Below are 20,330 nucleotides of genomic sequence, written 5' to 3'. Positions count from 1 at the left end.
AGACTGAACCCTTCCTGGAAAAACGAAGACAGTAAGAAAATCCAAATTAGAACCTAATCCGCTATGTATTTACCACATTCTCTATCCTTGGATTTACGTATATAACTAAGTCCTTTTTCATATTAATCGAGGTATTACAACCTTTTAGAAATATGTAAAGTGCCTTAAGTTTTTGCCATCACACCTATTTATTTGATTGAAAATATAGAGAAAATAGTTTTTGTTTTCCTCTTCTTTATACATTTTGTTTACCATAGCTTAATGCATTTTTTTTTTCGTTGATAAAGGCTTCCAGATGTGAAGTCGGAATGTTCAGATTTCTTTATTATTTAAATGTTGCTTCTTTTTTCTCCATTGCTTTATTTTTAGATGTTATACACGTTTTCTATGTATTCTAATTTCTTGAATTCCATCAAAATAAGTTAACCCGGACACTTGAAAAAGACAGTTTTTTAATAAACTTACTATAGATAGGAATGTTTTGTCCAAAGCTTCAGAAGAAATCAAATAGTACAGGGGAAAGAAGCAAAGAAGAGGTACAGGGGCTTGAATGGGGGAGGGGGTCACACTTACTTCTTACTAGATTTAGAAAACACCTTTCCTTGAGTATTATCATAGAAAATAGACTTATGTATTTTCAAGCCATCATTAAATAGACTATGGTATTTTCAAGCCATAGTTTGAAAAAAAACATAAAATTTACTTCCCCTCAAGATTTAAAAATGCATTTTAAACCCCGCCTCACACTCGTACATTTTCATGAATTGACGCCACCCAACAAGCAGTAGTAAGTTACGTTGACATTGCATACACACTCTAAAATATGAAATTACGCACTGGCCAGTGTACCAAGAATAGTTTGTTGTCTTTCTATCATATTTTTATGGCACTTGGTATTAACCAAAGCCCATTAATTCAGAAAAAAATGGAAAAAATGATGTATTTTTAACTTAAGAAAATTTGATCAGATCCTAATGAAATTTGACGTTTGGAAGGATATCGTGTCTCAGAGCTGTTATTTTAAATCCCGACCGGATGTGGTGACATTGGAGGGAGTTGGGAGGAGGAAACCTAAAATCTTGGAAAACACTTAGAGTGGGGGGATCGGGATCAAACTTGGTGATAAAAATAAACACAAGTCCTAGATATATGATTGACGTAACCGGAATGGATCCGCTCTCTTTGGGGTAGTGGGGGGGGGGTTAATTCTGAAAAATAAGAAAAAAGAGGTATTTTTAACTTACGAACGGGTGATCGGATCTCAATGAAATTTGATATTTAGAAGGATATCATGTCTCAAAGCTCTTATTATAAATCCGGCCGGATCTGGTGACATTGGGGGGAGTTTTGGGGGACCTAAAATCATGGAAAAGGCTTAGATTGGAGGGATCGGGATGAAACTTGGTGGGAAAAATAAGCAGAAGTTTTAGACACGTGATTTACATAATTGGAACGGATCCACTCTATCGGGGGGGGGGGGGTAATTCTGAAAAATTAAAAAAAATGACGTATTTTTAACTTAAGAAGGAGTGATCGAATCTTCATGAAACTTCATATTTAGAAGAACCTCGTAACTCAGATCTCTTATTTTAAATCTCAACCGGATCCAGCGTCATTCGGGGGGGGGGGAATCTTGGAAAATACTTAAAGCGGAGAGATCAGGATGAAACTGGATGGGAAGAATCAAAACCAGTCTAAGATACGTGACTGACATAACCGGACCGGATCTTGCTCTCTTTGGTGGAGGAAAAATGAGGTATTTTTAACTTACGAAAGGGTGACCAGATCTTAATAAATTTGATATTTAGAAGGATCTTGTGCTTGAAAGCTCTAATTTTAAATTCCGACCAGATCCTGTGACATTGGGGGGAGTTGAAGGGGTAAACCGGAATTCTTGGAAAACGTGAAAATTGGGGTATTTTTATCTTACGAATAGATGATCGGATCTTAATGAATTTGATATTTCAGATATTTGAATTTGAATTTGATAAATCTGAGACTTCATGTCTCAGAGCTCTTATTTCAAATCCCGACCAGATCTTTTGACATTGGCGGGAGTTGGAGGGGGGAATCTTGGAAAACACTTGGAGTGGAGGAATCGGGATGAAGCTTGGTGGATAAAATAAGCAAATGTCCTTGATACGTGATTGACGTAGCCGTACTGAATTCGCTCTCTTTGGGGGAGTTGGGGGGAGGCGTTCAGTGATTTGGCAAGTTTGGTGCTTCTGGACGTGCTAGGACGATGAAAATTGGTAGGCATGTCAGGGACCTGCACAAATTGACTTGATAAAGTTGTTTTCCCAGATTCGACCTACTGGGGGGCTAAAGGGAGAGGAAAAATTAGAAAAAAATGAGGTATTTATAACTTACGAGTGGGTGATCAGATCTTAATGAATGTTGATATTTAGAAGGACATGGTGACTCAGAGCTCTTATTTTAAATTCTGACCGGCATTAAGCCTCTGATTCTCCTTTTAAATCAATCTATTGACTCTTAGAAATTTGTTAGAGCTCATACAATATGAGCTCTTGGCTCTTAGCTCTTCTTGCCTCGTCACAAGTGTCATATGAGCTCTTAGCTGTTGCTCATTTACTGAAAATGCAGTATCCAAACCCGTATTGGTATGAACAAATTTTTCTTTTATCTGAAGTAGTAAAATTTTCTAAAGGGGGCAACAAGCCCGTATCCAGAGGAGGGGTAAGGGGGTTTGACCCCCCCCCCTTAAATATTTGTCAACTCGTAAAAACGTAACAAAATTGAATATAAACAAATTTTTGATGGGGTTGTAAAGTTTTTTTTTGCAAACCCCCCCAAAAAACTGGATGGGACCATGGGGTGGGGGCCATATAAAAAATGAGTTTACATGCGAACGAATTGTCAAGATATGCAAGAAGATGTCGGTTGAAGCGCTAGTTTTCAGTAACTACAGATGTTTCCGTAGCAGAAATTTTACGAGGGATGCGACTTAGCAGGATTAGGAACTGACAGATGTGAAAAAACAGTCAAATTACTTGGAAGACCCAGCTAGGTCCCAGACCCAGACCCAGGTACTTTCTGCTGACAGGACCAGAGAGGAACCAAAGGTCACGCATGCGACAGGGCTACTTCCACACCAATTAAAAACTAGAAATTCACACTTTCAACTCCTGAATTCGAGACCAAGCTTCTATTATTCATCTTGCGCACTTCAAAAGAATTCAAAGACTTGAAAGAAATCACAGAAACGGTTATCGGCGTTTTAGAAATAGGTTTTAGAACGTTTTATATATAGAACGTTTAAATATAGAACGTTTTAGAAACGGTTAGACGGCGTAAAACATCTGTATCTCTAATACAGACGACGAAGAAGCAATACCTACGCTTGGGATCATCTGCATGATCAATATTGAATGTTGTACGAGGGAAGAGCCTTATTGCTCAATATGCAGACTGATAGCCACATGGACACCGGAAAACGGCTTGGGCTTTAGTTGACTTCAATAGGCTTCCCTCTTTTGCTCTCGCTTCTCTCTACGTCTCTTTCTATCTTCCCGTCCTTCTATCTCTCTATCAATCCGTACTGCACACATTATTTTGTTTCTTTCCACAGGTTCTTTCAAATCAGTAAATCATAAATGCACTTAATAAAGAGGACAAGAAATATCAAAATACACCCATCACCAAAGGGCCACACACTCCCGCTACCTGGTGTACATCACTGTTAGCCAATAATACCACATAGTTCTTTCCCGCGTGGCACAGTTCCATCACGCATGAAAAACTCCCCGTAACACTTGGCACAGTTTCGTGACCACACTTTCGCCACGTGCCACATAGTGTACAGGATTCCTAAAAGTCGGACACTCCTCGCCCATGACAGTAAAACAAAATAATCGGCTAGGTGAATGTAATATTATATTAACTTTCGGAGACTGAAAAATCACTTTCCATAAATGTCCCCACTTGAAGTGCTTTTCAGATAAAATTGTTTAGTTTATTTAATTAACCTTTCAATTTTAGTTCGTCCGCAAAAAGATTTGAGAAAATTAATCAAAAATAGTTAAAATTTATTTAGCTGTGCACTGTTAGTTATGCATTACAATGGTTCCACAAATCGATTTTTTTAGAATATACTTTGAAGCTGAAAAATCGCCCATTCAATGTCCCTACGAGTAGTACATAGTGTTTCTATATCAATTACCTGGAAAATGGGATATCACTTGAAATCTGTACATATTCAGCAGACTCGAAGAATTTCTTGGTTCAAAAAAAAAAACAGCGCGTGTTCAGTTTTTTTTTTTTTTTTTTTTTTTTTTTTTTTTTTTTTTTTTTTTTTTTTTTTTTTTTTTTCTATACATGGAGCAGCAGAGTAAATCAGAACAAGTAACTTGCCCTGTTAAAACCCTTTTACATTTGGCACATGAGATTTTTCGCTTAAACACAACAAAAGCTCTTCACTTTCATCGTAACTAGCCAATTAAAAATTTTCTGTACTTTTTATGGCACTTGGTATTTACCAAGTGACATATATCGATCGCAAATTCTGTCGGTCTGTCTGTCCGTCCCGATTTTGCTAGTTAGGGCACTACCAGATAAGCTAGGACGATGAAGTTTGGCAGGAGTATCAGGGACCAGACCAGATGAAATTAAAGATTATCGTTTCCCCGATTCGACCATCTGGGGGGGAGTGGGGGGAAGGTTAATTCGGAAAAATTAGGAAAAAAATGAGATATTGTTAACTTACAAACGGGTGATCGGATCTCAATGAAATGTGACATTTAGAAGGATATCGTGTCTCAAAGTTCTTATTTTGAATCCCGATCGAATGCCGGTGAAATTGGGGGGAGTTGGAGGGGCAAACCTTAAAATCTTGGAAAATACTTAGATTGAAACTTGATGGGAAAAATAAGCACAGGTTCTAGATACGTGACTGACATAACCAATACGCATCTGTTCTCTTGGGGGAGTTGGGGGGGGGGGGGGTAATTCTGAAAAATCTGATAAAACGAGGTATTTTTAACTTAAGAAGGAGTGATCGAATCTTAATGAAATTTGATATTTAGAAGGACCTCGTAACTCTCTTATTTTGAATGCCGACCAGATTCAGTGACACTGGGGGGATTTGGGGGACGGAAATCTTGGAAAACACTTAGAGTGGAGAAATCAGGATGAAACTTGGTGGGAAGAATAGGCACAAGTCCTAGATACGCGATTGACATAACCAGACCGGATCCACTCTCTTGTGAAATTAGAAAAAATGAGGTATTTTTAACTTATATTTAGGTATTTAGTATTTAAGAACGGGTGACCGGATCTTAATGAGATTTGATATTTAGACGGAACTCATGTCTCAGTGCTCTTATTTTAAATCCCGACCAGATCTGGTGACATTGGGGGGAGTTGGAGGGTGAAACTGGAAATCTTGGAAAACGCTTAGAGTGGATGGATCGGGATGAAACTTGGTGGTTAGCATAAGCAAATGTCGAGATACGTGCTCGACGTAACCCGACTGGATCCACTCGCTTTGGGGGAGTTAGGGGGGTCCAGTGCTTTGGCAAGTTCGATGCTTCTGGACGTGCTGGGACGATGGAAATTGGTAGGCGTGTCAGAGACCTGCACGAATTGACTTGATAAAGTCGTTTTCTCCTATTCGACCATCTAGGGGGCTGAAGGGAGAGGAAAAATTAGAAAAAATGAGGTATTTTTAACTTACGAGTGGGTGATCGGATCTCGATGAATTTTGATATTTAGATGGACCTCGTGTCTCAGAGCTCTTATTTTAAATCCTGACTGGCATTCAACCTCAGATTTTTCTTTTAAATCAATCTGTTGATTCTTAGAATTTAGCTAGAGCTCATGCCATGAGCTCTTGGCTCTTGGCTCTCCGGACCTCGTCACAAGTACCATATGAGCTCTTAGCTCTTATTTTCTTTGTGATCTATGCATGGAGAAGCAGAGTAAATTAGATCAAAAATTTCAGGGGCTTCTCATTTTGCCATTGTTGTCATATAAGGAAAAAGGGTACAAATACAACTAGATAGAAAAATTCAGCAGTTATGCACACAAAAACACAAAACCCATGTAGATATAATAATACAGGGTAATATGCGGTAGAAAATCTCAGAAGAAGGAGAATATAAAGACACTTAGAAATAAACGGTTTGTTTTTACAGTCTAAGAGATTGTAGAAAAAACTGTGTAAATCTTGAGACTCTGAGGCGACAGCGTAATTACACATTTCCGTAAGTGAAGTTAAATCGTAAATGGGCTCGTACAACCAATGTCCTTCTTATTCTAAAATTAGATAAAAATCCAGTATTTACATATCTTGTAATTTTTTATCTTCTTCTAATTCTTCGATACAGCCTACACAAGCACCTTCACTTCATATAACAGTTCATAGAAACGAACTGTAAGTAAGAAGTGATAGTAACCGAAACTCTAATAAACAGAATTTCGATATCAAGGGATATTCATAAAAAATCGGCTTATTATGCTTATTCTAAATATATAAGATTAACTAAGTTTAGTGTTACCCATCAAAAGCTACAAGCCTGAGAATATTTGCCTGATTTTTAAAAGAGGGGGAAACACCCCCCTAAAAGTCAAAAAATGGTAATGAAAATAATACCATGAAATTCAAAGTATCAGAAAACCCTAAAGTAAGGGTTTCAGGCTCCTATTTGCGAAAATGCGGAATTTGTATATTGTTTTTTCTTTATTTTTTGCAAGAAGAGAGATCACGGATGCGTGTTTATTTAATTTTTTTTTTTGGTTTTTTCAAGGGGTTATTATATCGAACCAATGGTTCTAAAACGTCGGGAGAGGGCTCATTAAACGAAAATTAATAGTTCTAATATCTTTTATAAGTGACCAAAAAGATTGGTGGACAACTAACCTCCCTCTTACGCTCCTTTTTCCCCAAAATCATACGATCAACAGTTTGAGATAGCCATTGCATTTGAAGAAAAAATGACCGCCCACAACCCCTGAAGAAAGGGCTTTAAGCTACAAAACTTGCCCATTGTTTACGGAAGTGTGCATACATTTTTCGAATGAGGGGGTGAATTTTCCATTGGGGGATAATTTCCACGGGGAAAATTTTCCATGGAGAGGGAGAAGTTTCTAGGGGATGAATTTTTGATGGGAAGTTTTACACCGGGGATATTTGCCAGAATTCCTATTTTTTACGCATGAAGATGTTAAGGGTAATTGTCCAGAGTAAGTTTACCCGGAAATTTAATTAATTAGATGACTTTTCCATGGGGAGGCGGGATCCTTCCTCTGAGATGGAGGAGCCAGATTTTGCGGCATTATTTAAAAAAAAAAACATTTTAATATATAAAAAAATTCAACTGAAAGTGGGGAGCAACATTAAAACTTAAACGAACAGAAACCATTATTAATGAGAAGGTGATTGCCCCCTCCTCAACACGTTCACTCTTTACGCTAAAATTTGAATTGTGTCTCAATGCTTTATTATCAACTCAAGAAACACAGGGGTCGTTTAATTAGAGCCATAAGAAGATTTTTGAAGTAATAAAAAACTTTAGTATGAAGAGCGAGGTGTTGAGGAGGGGGCAATCCCCTTCATATGCGTAATGCTTTCTGTTCGTTTTCTGTAAAGCTTTAATGTTGCTTCTTACTTTCAGTTGATTTTTTTTTTGTAAGAGAGAAATTAAAGCCGTATCGTCATTGCAGCTATGCAGGCGAAGTCGTCCGAGCTTATTTGTTTTTCGTCGCCAAAAAAGGCAGATAATGAAAGTCTCTATTTATGCGTTTTGGGACTCAGAGGGCAGTTCCGGCGGATTTGAAGTGGCAAAAGTTTTTTCAGAAAAAGTAAAGTTTGGTGGCAGGAAGCTGTTTTATTACGTCAACTTCACTTGAAAATCTTAATGAAGGCAGGACCTAAAACTGAAGTTATTTTTTAGGTCGCTCTTTACTTTCAGTTGAAAACTTTTTCTTTTTTTAATTTAATCTAGTTCAAGGCCTGCAATTTGCACTAAATGAGATAAGATTTACTCATAATAAAATAAATATGCTATCAATATACGGTAATAATCTCCAAAAAGGCAACTTGACATGTAAAGGAGGGGAAAGACATACGGGTCTTTATTTAATTAAGTATTAACTGAGAGTAGGCTAAACCAAGTCAACTGTTCTATGACAACCAAAACTTGCTTGGAATCGACAATTATCGGAATATCGGTGTTTGTTGGTGAATCGTCAGATTTGATTTTTAATCGCAAGATTTTCGAAAAAATTTTGTAAATTAATCGCTTGCACTTAATAACGGACTATAGTTGTTGCATTCTAAAATGCTCTCAGAAAATCGCTAGCCAGACTTTAGCATAAATTGCGCGGGATTGAGGGGAGGTAGCAGCCCCAGTCGTTCAAGTTCATTTTAAGTTTCTACGTTGCTCCTTAGATAACTATTTCAGTCAACCAAATTTTTTAATCATGTCAATCAATATTCGCTTAAAATCGGGGTAAAATTCTAGTTGATTGACTTCTTGCTATCTCAGAAATGGGTTAGGTTAGGAAAATGAAGCTTTCAGAGATGGGTCTACAGGCTAAAGTATTTCCCGGGGTGGTATTTTGAAGTATCTACCTCCACTCCCTCTCCCTCTAGCAGGCCCTGACCTTTGATGACCTTCAAAAATATGTGTGTTATAAAAGTGAAACCTTGCAAAATAGACCTTCTGCTTGAATGAAGTACAACAAAATTGTTTTCAGCTTCACAACTTTGCTCAATCCCAGTTTATAAAGTTTTAAAGGTATGCAAATAAATTTCCTAAATTTTGAAAAAAAACATTGATATGGCTCAGAATTCTACTCAAATACCAGGAATTGCATTTTCAGAACTAAAGGCAGAGAAAAAGCAACTGGTAACTGAAATTAAGGTAAAATGTTGTTTTATCCAAATTTCAATAGGTATAGACTTGTCATGTAGGCAAATTTCATGGCTCTCTAGAGGGAGAAGGAGTCACTCAACAAGAATTTTACCAAAATCGGTAATACTCGGATATCGATGTTTGTCAGTAGATTGTGAGAGCTGATTTTAAATCGCAGAATTTTCGGTTCTGCGAATTTGAATCTTCGGTTGGCAGAATCTTAGGTGTTACGTCGAAAATAGATCGCAGAAATTTCAAAAAAAGGTCCTGAGATCCCATGAAAAATCGGTAGGTATTGAAGCACTTGACGTGTCTTTATATCTTGGAAAGTAGCTAAACGAACAAATGAACTTAGGGCCTAAAACACACCCTGAGAGCCCTGGTGCAATGAGGATATTCCTATCCTGTCAGTCTTAATTAGAATAATCCTATTGCGATTATCCTATCGTATCCGATATTCCTATATAGCTACTATTAGACTTCCAGGGCGATCATTGGAGCCATGGATACATTCCAGGGTTTCATTTACCCTCTTTAACTACTTTCCAATATAGAAGTTAATTTTGACAGTGTATATATATATATATATACAAATCTTTAAATTAACCAACCAGCCAACCAGTATTATAAGCCTAGGAGCTTAGCTGGACATAAGGAAACATATTAAGAAAACAATTCTTACTCCATAATATGCAGAATAATCATAATTAATACATTTTGCAGGAGGAGAACCTTTATCTTCACTTCTTTCTTTGTTTTTGTAGTTTTTTCTAAGAAATTGATGAATTTCTTAGAGCCTACATATTTACAGAGTATATACCCCCACCCCCTAGTGTGCATATGTACACCCAGAATTGCATCCCGAATCTAAATATAACATTCATTTACATTACAAATTAGCTTTACCCCCATATTCGCCATAAGGTGGATGTCCCAAATAACATATTTCCGAGGAGTCTTTCCCGTTTCTTGATTTCGCCATTTTATGGGTACACGGTTGAAATAACGGTGACGCATGGCAAAATGCTTGGAAATTTATAATTTTGGTTGTATAGTCTATTAGCTCATTAGGGGGAGGGGGATGAAGTATAGTTTAGACGCCTTTCCTTCTCAATAGCTCCAATTCCAGGCTTGTAATATGACTTAGTTAGTCTTTTCTTTGAAAAACTTCATTTTGTAAATCTTTACTTTCGTTAAAGCACCCTAAAGTGCGTATTACTTCATATAGCAAGACTTTAATGATCGCATATTGTTTCTTTGACATTTTTAGAGAAGCGCATCCATTTTTTAGGTTTCTAAAATCCCTCTCCAATGAGACTAAAAATGCGTAAAATGGGCTTGCTTACAGGTAAAATTACCTAAAGAGCGAAGCGTATTAATCCATGAGCCCCGCGGGCAGCGGGGTGAGGTCTGTATCCTATATTTATTCAACAAAGAGTGATAAAACTAAAAAAAAAACCTCAAACGAAGCTTATTAAATAAATATAGAATACAGACTTCGCCCCTCTGCCCACGTGGCTCATTGACTAATACGCTTCGCTCTATAGATAATGTTACCTGTAAGCAAGCCCACATAACGATTTTTAGTTTGCCCCATGGAGGAGGAGGAGGGTCAACCAGAAATGGATGTGCTTCTCTAGTAATGACAAAGAAACAATATGCGATTATCAGAATCTTGCTATATGCAATAATACACACTTTAGAGCAGTTGGAACGAAACTGAACATATCCCTTCATTTTTCTTTTTTTGAATTAATGCATAAAAAGAGGTGAATTGAGGAGGAGAGGTGAAAGAGGAGTCGAACTGTAATTTTTCAGCTACCGAGTTACTCAACTCACCTATAAGTTGACCAAATAAGCTAAACATTACCTATAAATTTTATCACGTATTTTGTCCCTTTTCTTTGTAATCCTTAGTAATCTTAATCCTTTTTTTCACTAAATTATGAATTTTTAAGTCTTTAGCAATTCTAACTATAGATACTAAATACCCGATAACTTGGTACAACTAAAAGCTGGGATAGTAAACAGTTATTCACCGCGCGGCTATTCAGGGGCTTCTCATATTGTCAATGTTGTCATATAAGAAAAAAGGACTTGATAGAGGAATTCAGGAGCTGTGTATGCTAAAACTGCCAGAATTTGAGCGAAATTTGCTTAGATATAATATTACAGGCTCGTTCGCAGGAGAAAATCTTAGGAGAAAGGAAATACAAAGAAACTTTTACAATCTAAGAAATTACAACCAACAACAAAGAGAGATAAAACTCCACAAAGAAAAAACTCGAACACGACTGCGGCCAGTAGAGAGAGAAGACTAAAATAACGCGGATATTTCGCCTGTATCTAAACTAGGCGTCCTTAGCACAAAACAAAAAGAAAAATACCAAACTAAAAACAAATAAAACCACCACCAAAATAATAAAAACAATTGTCGCTTCTGATCCACGTAGGGAAAGAAGCTATTAGAGTTACTTCAATGAGAACATCAAAGCAACTGAGGAAAAATTATGAAAATTCAAACTAAGTTAACTATCAAACTGAAGAACTAAACATATTCGTATGTAAGGCTATCGTTGTTGTTCATGGTGTCAATGTGTGTGGTGTCAATGTGTGGCACCATGGTGTCATGGTGTCAATGTTGTTCAATGTGAACTTTTCCCCCTCCTCTAATATACAAAAACATTGGCTTACCCTAAGTTGTTTATATGCACTACAAGTAAGCCGTGGTAACTTGTTCTTTTCTTCTCATTGGTAGTATTGGCAGAATACTATTTAAAAACCTATTAAAGAAGAGCTAGAAGTTCCAGTTTACAATTGAATGAGCCCCATTCAAAGTTAATACTACCACCCCGTCCACGAACACCTTATATGCTAACAATAGGCAACTTGTACAAGTTACAGCCCTTGCCCCGGGGGCTGTAGGGGATTCGTCAACCTCTAAGTTATGGCTATATGAATTTTTAGGCTATTTTGAACAAAATGTGTATTTAAAAATTTGATCGGATAGATTTGGGGAAAGAGGGCTTGGGTGGGGGCTATTTGCCCTCTGATCACTTTTGTCTCTTAAAAGGGGCACTAAAACTTCCAATTTTCAATCTAATGAGCTCCCTCCAAAGCTCTTACTACCACTCCTTCCATTTGAAGTGCCTCTGGGTTGAAACAAAATAATATTGAAGTTATTTAAGGTTAGTTCATTCATGTATATTTGCACTTGTTATCTTTATGTTTGCTAAAATATTTAGTTTTAATTTCTGTTCGTTTCGGGTTTCATTTATTCTTTGATAATAATTGCTGCTTGTTTTGAGTTTGTATTATACTAGAAATTTATTTCTGCTGGTTTTCAGTCAAATTTGGTTCTTTGATTTCTTTAAGTTTTTTTATTATTTAAATTAATTTTTGTTTGTTTTTATGGCCAAAGTTTTTTATTGGTTTATAAAATGAATATGTCTACAGTTTTTCGCGTCTTAGACTTCAAAATTAAAATGTACGTTTATAATTTATTAGTTACCTGTTAAATTGTTGAATTGTATTATCATAGGATTTTACTTGGGCTGATCTTAAGTTTAATATGGCTCTTTACTTTTCCTCGAAAAACTTCTATTTCGGAAAGTTAATTTTTGTCCCTTTTTCATTGCCAATTTTTTATTATTATTGGTTAATAGAATATACATTTATCCAGTTATTTCATGTCTCTGGCGTATGAATGAAGCCCCCTCAAAATTTCCGAATAGTTTATCCTGGGCTCACAATTTTATTGCAGGAACATTTTATCCAATTAATCTGTAATACAATACAAATTATTTCTTTCTGGAAAAATAATTCTCGGGGAAAATATTAGTAACAAGAAAATTTGTTGCATTGACAGGATTTAATTAAACACCGCAAAGAGCATGGGTTTGGCCAACGAAAACTTATTTTACCCCTCCCCCCTCCAAAGAAAATATATTTTATCCAGTCAAATTACAATCTGTGGAAACATCTGTAAAATATCTACCTTGTCTGTTCTGCGGAACTAATTATGGCAATGTTGTAAATATGTTGCAATTATCTCAAAATTTTGCCGGATCCGTTTGGTAGAAAAGGATGTAAAGGGGGTTTACTAATTGCTATCTGACCCCTTTTGACTCTTAAAAAGGAGCTTTCTCCTAGATGGAGATCTTTAAAGATGGAGCGTAGCCTAGGTGAACCGGATTTTCTTTTTCTGCAAATGTTGCTGTTTGTGACTGTTATGCAAATATGGCAAAGGGTCCGAGATGGAGCGTCGTTTTGGTGAAACAAGATTTTGTTTTTCTGCAAAAATGGCTGTTTATGTGGCTGTTATGCAAATTTGGCAGATTGTGCGAGATGGAGCGTTGCGTTGGTGAAACAGGATTTTCTTTTTCTGCAAATGTGGCTGTTTATGCGGCTGTTGTGCAAATGTAACAAATGGTTCGAGACGGAGTGCTGCCATGGTGAAACAGAATTTTCTTTTTCTGCAAATTTCGCTGTTTATGTGAATGTTATGCAAGTGTGGCAAATAGTCTGAGATGGAGCGTCGCCTTGGTGAAACAGGATTTTCCTTTTCTGCAAATAAGTCTGTTTATTTGGCTGTTACGCAAATGTGGCAAATGGTGCGAGATGGAGCGTTGCCTTGGTGGATCAGGGTTTTCTTTTACTGCAAACGTGGCCGTTTATGTGGCTGTTATGCAAGTGTGGCAATTGGTCCGAGACGGAGTGTTACCTTGGTGAAACAGGATTTTCTTTTTGTGCAAATATGGCTGTTTACGCGGCCATTATGCAAATGTGGCAAATGATGCGAGATGAAGCGTTCCCATGCTGAAACAAAAAAAAACTTTTTCTGCAAATTTGGCTGTTTATGTGGCTTTTATGCAAATATGGCAGATGGGGCGAGATGGAGTGTTGCCTTGGTGAAACAGGACTTTCTTTTTTGGCAAATGTGGCTGTTAATGTTGCTGTTATGCAAATGTGGCAAATGATGCGAGATGGAGCATTGCCTTGGTGAAATAGGATTTTGTATTTCTGCAAATGTGGCTATTTATGTGGCTCTTATGCAAATGTGGCAAATGGTGCGAGATGGAGTGTTGCCATGGTGAAACAGGATTTTATTTTTCTGCAAATATGGCTGTTTATGTGACTGTTATGCAAATTTGGCAAATTGTGCGAGATGGAGCGTTGCGTTGGTGAAACAGGATTTTCTTTTTCTGCAAATGTGGCTGTTTATGCGGCTGTTATGCAAACATAACAAATGGTTCGAGACGGAGTGCTGCCAAGGTGAAACAGAATTTTCTTTTTTTTGCAAATTTCGCTGTTTATGTGAATATTATGCAAGTGTGGCAAATAGTCTGAGATGGAGCGTCGCCTTGGTGAAATAGGATTTTCTTTTTCTGCAAATAAGTCTGTTTATTTGGCTGTTACGCAAATGTGGCAAATGATGCGAGATGGAGCGTTGTCTTGGTGAATCAGGGTTTTCTTTTACTGCAAACGTGGCTGTTTACGTGGCTGTTATGCAAGTGTGGCAATTGGTCCGAAACGGAGAGTTACCTTGGTGAAACAAGATTTTGTTTTTCTGCAAATATGGCTGTTATGCAAATGTGCCAAATGGTGCGAGATGGAGCGTTGCCTTGGTGAAACAGGATTTCCTTTTTCTGCAAATGTGGCTGTTATGCAAATGCGGCAAATGGTGCGAGATGGAGCGTTGCCTTGGTGAAATAAGATTTTCTTTTTTTGCAACTGTGGCTGTTTATTTGGCTGTTATGCAAATTTGACAAATGGGGCCAGATGGAGCGTTGCCTTGGTGAAACAGGATTTTCTTTTTTGCAGTTGTGGCTGTTTGTTTCTAACCGCTAAATTTTCCATCCCACGAAGATCCATTAGCAGCAAAATCAATTTATTTATCTTGCGAGCATGAACTTACTTGCTCTTACCTTCACTCCTTCCTGATTAGCATTAGACTCAAACACTTCATTCGCTAAAAAACTTGGTAGAATTTGGTCCTCATACAGCTATAGACCCCAAAACTTCTCCATTTTGTTACTATTATGGGTATTAAAGTGACCTAAAAACACAAATTTATTCTTAAGAAACATTCTTTTATAACAATGTGTTTCTCTACTTAAAATTTCCCACGCATCTTCACTCCTATTTTTATACTACTATTTTCAGGTGGTATATAGACTCCACAACAAACAAAACAAATATTTTTTACTGACACTTTTATCCAAACAATATTTTCCGATTTGGATTTCAACTGGACTTACTTATCAAAAACATCACAATTTGTTAGCACTGATACTACATACTGATACTGATACTGATACTGATACTGATACTGGTACTGATACTGATATTAGCACTGATTATTTCAACTTCTCTTCATTGAAACATTCTGAAATTGTTGAAACTTCTCTCAAAGTTTCAACAAGACACACTAAGTCCTATTCCCCCACACTACGTAAATTCTTAAGTTAAAAATCATCATATCCTTGCGTGTTCCAATGGCCAGCGTCTCTCTGACCACGTCTCTAATAATGTCATCAGAAGAAGATGTGGTGATGTACCACTTGTTTCAGATGTTGCCAAGGCGAGACGTCTACGATGGTTCGGGCATACGCTGCGCCGATATGTTGACTCGTTCACCAAACAGTGCTTGAAAAGCCAACCCCTTACGCACTGGAAGAAGAAGCCCGGAGGACAGAAAAAGACATGGTTATCGACAGTTAAAGCCAAACTCGAGCCAGTGGGAGGTTTCAAGAAGCACGGGCATCCCTGGAATAGACAATGGAATCAGTTGACTGAGCCAGTCGCACTTGAAAGAGAACGATGGAGAGTGCTTGTTGGAAAATTCTGGATACCACAATGGGCCTGGGCAAGGCTCGAACGTGACCCTAACTTTATGTTACATTAATCATGGCCCTCCTTATCCTACGACAATATGTGTGTTCCATCTTTTCTAGAGCGTATGGAGATGCTTAATGAACTTGTATTTGAAGCATCCAAATCAATAATAGGGTCATCCACCGTGAAAGCAACCTTTCTACAATGTCCATTAAAACAAATAAAGGTGGGATCGATTTTTTTACCCAAGCTTCCACACCGATTTCTTGGTTTTAATTTTCGTTCATGCTGACACTTTCAAACAACTCACAATCCTAGCGGCATATCATCGCTCAGAAATATGTCCTTGTTTCAGCTAATAATTTTTCACTTTAATTTCTTGCTTATTTTTAAAATATCAGTTTTATCTTTTCTTGACGGGACTGCCACGTTAAATAGCAACTATTTTTTGTCACGTGAACTGTACTATCATTGGGAACCATATTCATCTCCAGACCCTGTTCACAAACAGATTAATACGATTTTTTTGTGCCTGCTCTTAATTGTCACAAGGAAGATTCCATACACTAATAGTTTGCTTAGTCTTCTTTTATTCGCAGCATAATATTCTTTTTTTTAAATCGGCATTTTCTTTCCGAAGGATTTATTAGCTGTCTCATCGCTGAATTTTGATTCCATTGTAGAAAATTTCTGGGCGTTAGAAGCAAGAGTTTCTTTAGCCGATTTTACTCGGGCTTCAAGTAACTTAAAGTGTCCCGTTATACTGTCCAATTTATTGTTCATTATTTTTAACGACAGACAAGATTTCTCCGAAACTGTCGGCTAGGCTTCAAATCTCATATTTGATTTATTCAATGGTGATGACGTAGAAAACTCACCGTCACCTGACTCTTCTGTGTGTACCTTTTGTTTTTTCTTCCCATCTCTAACAATGACCAAAACAACAAAAACTAGATCTACGCTGCATAGGCACCGTGAGGTGTTGCGGCAACTTTTGTTCGGCTTCACCAAGCAAAGTGTTGTGAGAGCAACACTTTGATTTTGTTTCCTTGCTCCGATTAAACGCTGAAGTTGTAAATGTGTAAGGATTTTAAAATAAACAAGTCCCCTTCATTCTTACCACAGGAACCAAATTGGTCTTACCATCAAATAAACCAGAAACAAATAATAGGTACACCAACTATCAAAAGCTGTGAACCCCTCATTGCCGAAGATGATTTTGTGCTGACAGCTGACTGTTGCTTAAAACTCCCCTATATGTCTCACAATTGATATCGGCCTATTTTTGGTTTCAGTGTGTACCTTACTACTGAAGTTGCCAACCCCTTTAAACTTTCAAAGTGGTATATCTCATGAAGAAATTTTTCTACCAAAAAATTGATGGCATATACTTTGATCAGCTCATCAAGAGCTATCGACTGCCGTCGAAAAAAAAATCTATCTGTCTTTTTTCAAAAGTTGAATCTTTTGCCGTAGGCTAAGTTTCTAACGTCATCCACTTAGAAAGGAGCAAAGGATAAACTCTAATTTGTTTAGAACTTTCAAAGTTTAAGAAGCATATCTGATACCATTTCTATACCGCAGTTCAAAGTGCGAAAAACCGAATGATAAATTCAGCTGAAATCACGAACAGAAATGGGTAGAAAAAATAGATGGCCGGACCCGTGGGAAAATACCACATTTTGTTTCTGTAAGTTTTTCTATTAATCACTCAAAGAAGATATATTAGCTGTGGGGCCGGGTAACTGCGGCATATATTTAACACTTATAGGTTTTAGTCCATCTTCGATTTGAATCTGGTGCCTGCCTGCTTGCCTGCTAGAACGGAGCTTTCCACTCGAAAGCAGAAACATGGTTTGATGAAACAAAAGCTTGACTGCATAACTTCAGATAGCTCTCTCTGACAAAGGCTATAAAACTCCACTTCACTTCACACACTATAGGCTCAAGCTCAAGGACAAGCAAAAACCATTTTTTTTTCGGCCCCAGGCAAGAGCTCTATGAAGCTTTCCAAAATGCAAAGTCATATTCATCAATCCGGCCTAAAGTCCACACTTTCCGTAAAAACCGCAGAAGTTAGACCCTTAGCACTTTCTAGGATTAAGCTGAAATCGGGGTACTAGGAAAAAAAAGAAAAAAAAAACACGACAAAACCAAAAAACCAAAGTGTTGCTCTCGCAACACAACTGAACAAATAAATCTTACCTAAATTTGCAACGATTGTTTACCCACGATGTTGCCAGCGTGCAATACATTCAAACATTAGGCATAGCAAACACCTCACTCCTGCAAAGGTAGACGTCGCTCAAAACTCTAACAATATTCCAATAACTGTATTCCAATACTTTCAATCAATCCTTTGCAATAACACTAATTCTTCTTAATAAAACATACTATCACTCACAGAGGACACAGAAGTCTTGCTCGTTCAATATATGAATCAACAAATGCCTTACCTCTAAAGTCAACGGGCTATTGCACGGATACGAAGCGGATTGAGAGAATCTGCTAGAAAATTGTCAATGAGTCTTTCATTTTCCCGCTCAGGGAGAGAAGTGGTAGACAAAACAACAGCAAAGAGTCCTTCGGGCTGTGCCAGCCACATTAGCGTCGAAAAAAAAGTCCAAATGTGAGATATTTACGAAGAAAATTCACTGTTTAGTTTGTGATCGATGATTTTAAGAAAATCTATCAAAATAAATGTTCTAACAAATACAAAGTAGAAACAATAGGGAAAATCTTTTCAAGACAGTGGAAATCAGTTCTGTGAATATTTCGGCCCTGTGTCCAAGGGCCGTCTTCAGCACAATACGAGAACAAGAGAGAAAATATGTATATATAAATAAACTTACATTAAATTGTGAGAATTAAAACTAAATAATGTTATTTAAAAACTTGTTTTTAAAAACAGCCCTAGCATCCTTATTTCAACGAAGTTCAACCAGGACTGACAAAAGAATGAAGTGAGAATATAAATTCATTCAAACTAAAGAGAACAAGGTGATTAAATGCAATTTCTCAGAGCCAACCTTGCTTTTTAGCAGCCTGTCTCAAAGGCCTTTTCGTAGCTGGTTCAGTACTATTATAAGTCGGTTTAGTAAAATATTTTGTTGGATCATTTTTAATTAAATTTGAGTATAAAGAATTTAGTGAGTATTCCCCTAAGTCCCTGTTCAAAGAAATATTATTATTTATTTGAGATTAATTTCAATTGATTCTTGAACCACCTGTTTTATCCCTAAATCATTACTGATGAGTGAAGATTTTTCAAAAAGTATTGTGTGGGACGGATTATTAAATATATGCCAACCTAAAGCAGAATCAAAGGAGTTATTGGAACTATTTGAAATTAATTCCTTGTCTATAATATTCACAGAACTGATTTCCACTGTCTTGAAAAGATTTTCCCTATTGTTTCTACTTTGTATTTGTTTGTTATGGAAAGGCAGTGTTGTCTTCGTCGCTATTTATTTTAATAAATGTTCTTATGCTTCTTGCGCCGCTGTGATGCACAGCGTAAATGTATCGTTGAAAATGCGAAATAGCGTTGAAATGCAAACTCTGCAACACCAGGAAAAAACAAAGAGGAAAATGAACAGCCATTCAAATCAGAAAAGGAGGTAATGGAAAATAATAATAAAATGCTGCATAAAGCAGAATTTTCAAGACCAGGTTGAGTCAGTAAAGGTAGAGTTTCAAAATTTTTTGATGAAACGATGGTTGGACACAAAAAGGGGTTTCAGTTTCGCCCAGTCCAATAGAATGAATAAAAATTGTCATATTCTGGCAGGTTCTTGCAATTAATTTTGAAATAAACCACGGGAAAAAAAGTTAAGCTAGTGCAAACAAAATTGAAATCTCCTGCACTTCAAAGGAACGGGGGTCGAAGGTATATTATATATCAAAATAAATCTCGGAGGCAGTTCTGTCTGAAAGTGCAAACAAAATGAACAGATTCGGTCAGGTCTTGTTGCAATTCAGAATTACAGGATGAGGATAATCTTATGGAGTTATAATGGGGAACTGGCATTTGTCTCCTTTTTCATCAAGGGAAAAAGAGACACCAATTTTGGATTCACTCGGAATGTTTGAATTTAAATTATACTGTGGAAAGGAACGCCAAAACTTGGCTTAGAAGTGGTTCTCTTCATTTCCATTACCCCCATCCTTCAGAGCAACCACAGCCAATAAACTTTTTTTTTGGCTCTCTTGAAAAGATACAAAAGTGGCATACCTTATACTTCTAATTATCACAGCCATATTACGTTTTAACCATCCTCCTTATGACCGGGTATAGCCATAGGGCTTTAGATTCTTCTAGGAATTCATTCCCAGGGATATAAAACAGTTCCTGGACTTTGTCACAGAGTGAAATTCTAGACGTAGGGGGTTTCTAATTTCTATATTGGATAGTAGTTGAAGAAGGTAAATGAAACCCTGGAAAGCATCCAGGGCTCCAATGATCACCCTGGAAGCCTAATAGCTGAAATGTAGGAATATCGGATATGATAGGATAATCCTAATAGGATTATCTTAATTAAGACTAACAGGATGGGAATAGCTTCCTTGCACCAGGGCTCTCGGGGTATGTTTTAGGCCCTAAATTCATTCACTGCCTTA

General features: G+C 37.1%; 1 protein-coding gene across 1 annotated transcript in view; it reads right to left on the bottom strand.

Moving 5' to 3' along the window:
* The window catches only part of LOC136040632 (myosin-VIIa-like), a 204,668-nt gene extending 193,785 nt beyond the window's left edge, over nt 1-10,883 (bottom strand). Inside the window, exon 1 of the mRNA XM_065724911.1 lies at nt 10,744-10,883. The gene's annotated coding sequence lies outside the window, so the exon portion shown is untranslated. The remainder of the gene's footprint in view (nt 1-10,743) is intronic.
* Between the last annotated feature and the right edge of the window lie 9,447 nt (nt 10,884-20,330).

Source organism: Artemia franciscana, chromosome 21 (genome assembly GCF_032884065.1).
Source record: "Artemia franciscana chromosome 21, ASM3288406v1, whole genome shotgun sequence".
Taxonomy (NCBI): Eukaryota; Metazoa; Arthropoda; class Branchiopoda; order Anostraca; family Artemiidae; genus Artemia; species Artemia franciscana.
Note: the sequence above shows the minus strand (reverse complement) of the source record. Positions and strands in the feature narration are given on the sequence as shown.